Below are 6,187 nucleotides of genomic sequence, written 5' to 3'. Positions count from 1 at the left end.
CACTTACATCACTTTTTACTCACCACAATGTTCACTGTAAATAGTGTGTCAACTTTTCATGTTATTATTTCAGCACATGTGAGACCTATCACCAGCCCTCCTGCCATACAAAGGTATTTTCACTCAATAAAAATTGTCAAACTACTGGAAACTAGTTTGTTAATTTTTATTGATTTTATTAACAAACTAGTTTCCAGTAGTTTGTAAATTTTTATTGAGTGAAATTACCTTTGGGTGGCAGGGAGGGCAGTGCAACACCTCAGTGAATGCAGGGGGGAAGCAGGTGGTACGAGTAGGAACTAGTGGAGTGAAGGATGCTGTGCTTTTCCTGCCACCTCACTCAGGATTAAGAGAGTCCAGAGGGTTTCTGTGTACATAGTGATGGAATGAAAGAGCAGCTCAGCTCATTTCTGGCATTGTTTTCCACAATGCAGAGAAGGTGGAGGCAATCATTGGGTTTTTAAAGCATTTATGATCCCTGAGGTTCGTGATGATGAAAGGGAGGTCAATGATTCTGATGTTTTTACAATCTGTTCGAGCTCAAGCCAGGAATTGTATTTGTCATTTGGATGTATCCATTTGGTGATATATTGCAATTGATTAATCAAGTGATAATTAATGAAATTTGGTGCATTTAGTCTTCCTTCAGCTTAGATTAGAAAATTTTTACTCTTTTGTTCTTTAGTAGAAGGGTGTAAGTTTTGGAACCACTTGGAATGGAATCATGGAGAATAGTTGAGATAGTCCAGTTCTGGTACGATTTTCATTTTAACCGTGGTTATTCACCCCAGAAGGGAGATAGGAGGATCGTTCCAGTCCCCCAGGTTACCGCAGAGTTTCTCCAGGAGTGGGTTAAAATTCAGTTGAACTAAATCTGATAATGGGCAGCATGGGTGCATAGTGGTTAGAGCTGTTGAAGGTCACAAGTTTGGTTCCTTTCTATGCAGAGTTTGCATGTTCTCCCTGTGTTTGCATGGACATGCATGTCTATGTTGATTTGTGGTTCTAAAATTACCCCTAGGTATGAGTGTGAGTGGTATTTCATCTCCGTCTGTCTCTGTGTTGGTCCTTCAATACACTGGAGACTTATCCAGGGAGTATCCCGTCCTCACTCACACGTGAACTGGGATTGGCTCCAGCACCCTCTGTGACCCTGAAACGACGGATAAACAGTAGAAGAGGAATGAAGATGATAAGTGAACTCTTTTTTTTTTTTTTGGATAGGATAGTAGTGGTAGTTTTGCATTTTGTAGTTGGCTTCATAATTGTTCCTTCTGATTAGTTGCATGTTGTTCTGTTAGTTCTTTAATCCTATTGTCTCTTGTTCTTTCTTGTAAGAGGAGTAAATTATATTTTTGCATTACAGTCTTCCCAGTTTCCCAAATCAGAGATGGAGATAGATGGAGAGTCATTTATTTCCAAAAAGTTAATGTGTCATATTCTGGATCCCTTAGCATTGAGGCGTTAAAGCCCCAAGTGGGGGATGGTTTCAGGGTGGACTCTATTTGAAGGTGGAGGGACATTGGTGCGTGATCACTAATGATGATTAAATACATACTTTGTGCAATGGAATTGTTTGACAGGAAAAGTCAATTCCCTCTTTGTAGGATTTTTCCTCTCCAGCAAATGCCACGTCATCCATATATTCCTTTAAGACATTAACTGTTTGTGATATCTTTCTATAAATATTAATATCAATTATCACAGTTATGCAGATGACACAAAATTTGATGTGTCTGTCACTAGACAGACTGAGATTATTCTGTTTGGCAACAAGAAGAAGATGGTCAGCATTAGCAAATATTGAGCTCTTGAGCTCTAAATACCATAGACCAAGTTTGCAACTTTGGTGTGTTAATTGACCCAGATCTAACTTTCAACAGCCATGTCAAAGCCATCATCAAGATGGGTTTTTTTTTTACCAACTCAAAAACATTAACAGAATTAAAAGTTTTGTCACCCAAAATGACCAAGAGAAGCTTATCCATGCGTTCATTTCCAGTAGACTTGATTACTGTAATGGTCTTCTGACCCGACTCCCCAAAAGATGCATTAAACAGCTGCAGCTCATCCAGAGCACTGCTGCTAGACATTTAACCAGAGGAAAAAGATCAGAGCACATTATCAAATCAAATCAAATCAGATTTATTTGTATAGCGCCAAATCATAACTAAGTTACATCAAGGCACTTTACATATAGAGCAGGTCTAGACCAAACTCTTTATAAATTTATTTAAAGAGACCCAACAGATCCCCCGATGAGCAAGCACTTGGTGACAGTGGCAAGGAAAAACTTCCTTTAAGAGGCAGAGACCTCGAGCAGAACCAGGCTCAGGGGGGGCAGCCATCTGCCTCGACCGGTTGGGTTGAGAGTGGGAGAGAGAGAGAGAGAGCTAGGCATTTAGGGGGGGGTGTAGGCAGGAACATGTTGATGCATGAAGTTCATGGAGTTCATAATTCATGAAATATGGGACCAGCAGGTGTTGCAGGAACATGGGATGGCGATGAGTCACCACCTGCAGGATGAGGACAGGGAGAGAGAGGAGAGGAGCTGGGAGAGACAGAGACTTTGGCAGAACATGGTTAGTAAATGCAGTATAAATGCTTAGAACTGGGTGAAACTGTGTTTTTTAAGAAGGATGGTTCTTATCAGCGCATGCAAGGGGTGAGGACAGGAGAGCGAGCGAGAGGGAGGGAGAGAGAAAGAGGGAGAGGGGGAGAGAGGGTAACAGGGAGAGACAGGGAGAGAGAGAGAGAGAGAGAGAAGCTCAGTCCTTCCCCCAGCAGCCTAGGCCTATAGCAGCATAGCTAAAGAGTAGAGGACTTTAACTTTTTAACTATAAGCTCTGTCATACAGGAAAGTTTTAAGCCTGGTCTTGAAAATTACTAAAGAGTCCGCCCCCGGACCGATGCTGGAAGTTGGTTCCATAGAAGAGGAGCCTGATAACTGAAAGATCTGCCTCCAGATTTACTCTTGGAGACTCTAGGAACCACAAGTAAACCTCCATCTAGAGAGCGGAGTGGCCTGCTAGGACAGTAAGGAACTATGAGCTCTCTGAGATATGATGGAGTTTGGCCATTAAGAGCTTTATATGTTAAAAGAAGGATTTTGAATTCTACTCTATATTTTACTGGCAGCCAATGAAGAGCAGCTAACACAGGAGAGATATGATCTCTTTTCCTAGTTCCTGTTAATATTCGTGCAGCAGCATTCTGAATTAACTGAAGGCCTTTTAGAGATTTGTTTGAACATCCAGATAGTAATGAGTTACAGTAGTCCAGCCTAGAAGTTACAAATGCATGGACTAGTTTTTCTGCATCATCCTGAGAAAGGATGTTTCTGATTTTATGTGAGGGACAAAGGACATGTCCTGGTCAAAAATTACTCCAAGGTTTCTTACAGTGGAGCTGAAAGCCAAAGTAATGCCGTCCAGACTGATTAGATGTTTAGATAGTGTTTCTCTGAGGTGCTTAGGGCCAAGTACAATAACTTCAGTTTTGTCAGAGTTAACGAGTAAAAAACTTTGGGTCATCCAGACTTTTATGTTTTCAAGACATCTCTGCAGTTTGACTATCTGAGTGACTTCATTTGGCTTCATTGATAGGTACAGCTGAGTGTCGTCTGAGTAGCAGTGGAAGTTGATGCTGTGTTTCCTGATAATGTTGCCTAGAGGAAGCAGATAAAGCGTAAAGAGGATTGGTCCAAGTACCGAACCCTGTGGAACTGCAGTGCATGAGGAGGAGCTGTTGTTAACATGAACAAACTGATGTCTATCTGATAAGTAGGATTTGAACCACCTTAGTGCAGTTCCTTTAATTCCAATTTCATGTTCCAGTCTCTGTAGTAAAATATTATGATCTATGGTGTCGAATGCAGCACTGAGATCTAGAAGGAGAAGTATGGAGGCTGATCCATTGTCTGAGGCCATTAGAATGTCATTGGAGACTTTAACCAGCGCTGTTTCTGTGCTATGATGGGCTCTAAATCCTGACTGAAACTCTTCAAACAAACTGTTCCCATCCAGATGCTCGTGTAGTTGTTTTGCTACAGCTTTCTCAATGATTTTAGAAATAAATGGAAGGTTCGAGTTTGCCAAAACATCTGGATCAAGATTAGGCTTTTTAAGCTGGGGTTTGATGACCGCAGTCTTAAGTGCCTGAGGTACATAACCCAGAAATAAAGTCAGATTAATCAAATCTAGAATGAACGGCTCAATTAAACAAGAGATGTCTTTAAAGAGGCTAGTCTAGTCGGGAATTATGCCAATTTTAAAATCTTTACACTGGTTCAGTCAGTAACAGAATAGATCTTAAAACCCTGCTACTAGTTTACAAATCACATAACGGTTTGCGACCAGAATACATCTATGATAGGTTTAGAAAATATAAACCTAGTAGGACTCTTAGATCCATGGACTCATGTCAGCTAGTCCAGACCAGAGTCCTAAATAAATCAGCACCAAATGTTAATACTTTTGAATCAAAGTTAAAAACATATCTCCTTTCAAGCACTTATGAATGAAACCTGCACTGGACTACTTTTAACGGCTGCTTATTGTATTAATCATCTTGATTTAATTATTTTATGATTTTATTTATGTCGCGCTATATTGAAGCATTCAGGACCGTGTTAAAGTCCCCTCCAATGAATTTTGTTGGGGTAGCTGATATGTCAGATAATTGTAAGAAAACTGTGTGGAAGAAGGCTTGATCATCATTATTGGAGCATAGAGCTTCACAATTATAGATCATTTACTAAAAATGGATGCCTGAATAATGATGTATCAGTCTTCTGGGTCTGTTACCATACTGTTTAAAATAATTAGCAATCTCCTGTGGATCAGAATGGAGACTCCTCTCAATCTTCCATTGTAACAAAGTGAAAAAATTTATAAGAAATTTTAAAGAGATTTGACTCAGTAAATGGGTTTCTTGTATTATGAGAATACCTACTTTTTTTTTTTTTTTGCCCACAAGCAAATGCCATGCACCTTTCAGGGTACTATAGTTAAGTGAGAGATGGAGAAAAAGAAAGTATTCAGTCATTGTGTGTATGAATGTGGGGAATGGTCTGCATGTATCTCTTTGTGAGCCTTCTGCTGCCATCAGTATGTAAAGTCTTAGAGTCAGTGAGTTAGGTGGTCTGTGGAAGTGAATGTTGGATTATAAAAGTGTAGATATGAGAGGAAGCACATCTGATATCTGATACTATTTCCCTTTTCAGAAGCAAAAGAGTATGCCAAAACCAGTCCTGAAATCATTCCTGTCCAGTCCAAGAATAGCATGAAGAAAACAAAAAGCAGGAGTTCTTCTACTGCTTCTGCACACTATATTCTAGTGTGGTGTAGGTTTATTTGTATAAAAGACATGATTATATTTCCCCCAGAGGCAGCAATAGGCAGCAGGTCATTAATTCCTGATTTTTAACAGAACCATTTCAGTATGTAGAGATAATAAAAAGTTAGTTTTCTTACTCTGACTCAAACAGAAAGATGCAATATTCTTGTTCCAATCTGTGAATGCCAGTGTGTGTGCACCCAAGTGTAAAAGAGTCCAAAAAAACAAGCTCTTTAATCTAGGAGGTAACAAATGGTTGAAATCCAAAAAGGAAGGCTGAATTCATCCTGCAGGTGGTGACTCATCGCCATCCCATGTCCCTGAAACGCCTGCTTCATTAATTCCATACTACAGCATCATCTCCATGAACTTCATGCAGCACCATGTCCCTGCCTACACCCGAACCCCCCATCCCAATGCCTCTCTCACTCTCTCCCATTCTCAACCCAATCAGTCGAGGCAGATGGCCCTGAGCCTGGTTCTTGGGGGGATCTGTTGGGTCTCTTTAACTCATTTTATGAAGAGTTTGGTCTAGAGCTGCTCTGTATGTAAAGTGCCTTGATGTAACTTTGTTATGATATGGCACTATACAAATAAATCTGATTTTGATTTGATTTGAATCATGCAGACAATTCAGACAGGGAACAAGCAAAAATCCCAAAATTTGAAAATACCAAAACCAGTCATACACAGGAGGAAACCAGAGATCAGAACGCCAGAGAGCTTGCACACAGAGGAAACTAAAACAATCTGGCACCAGAGGGGAGGAGCACAGTGTAAGTACCCTAGGACAGCGGTCCCCAACCATTTTTGCGCCACGGACCAGTTTAATGCCAGACAATATTTCCAC

Source organism: Echeneis naucrates, chromosome 5 (assembly GCF_900963305.1).
Source record: "Echeneis naucrates chromosome 5, fEcheNa1.1, whole genome shotgun sequence".
NCBI lineage: Eukaryota > Metazoa > Chordata > Actinopteri > Carangiformes > Echeneidae > Echeneis > Echeneis naucrates.
This window is presented reverse-complemented; position numbering follows the sequence as displayed.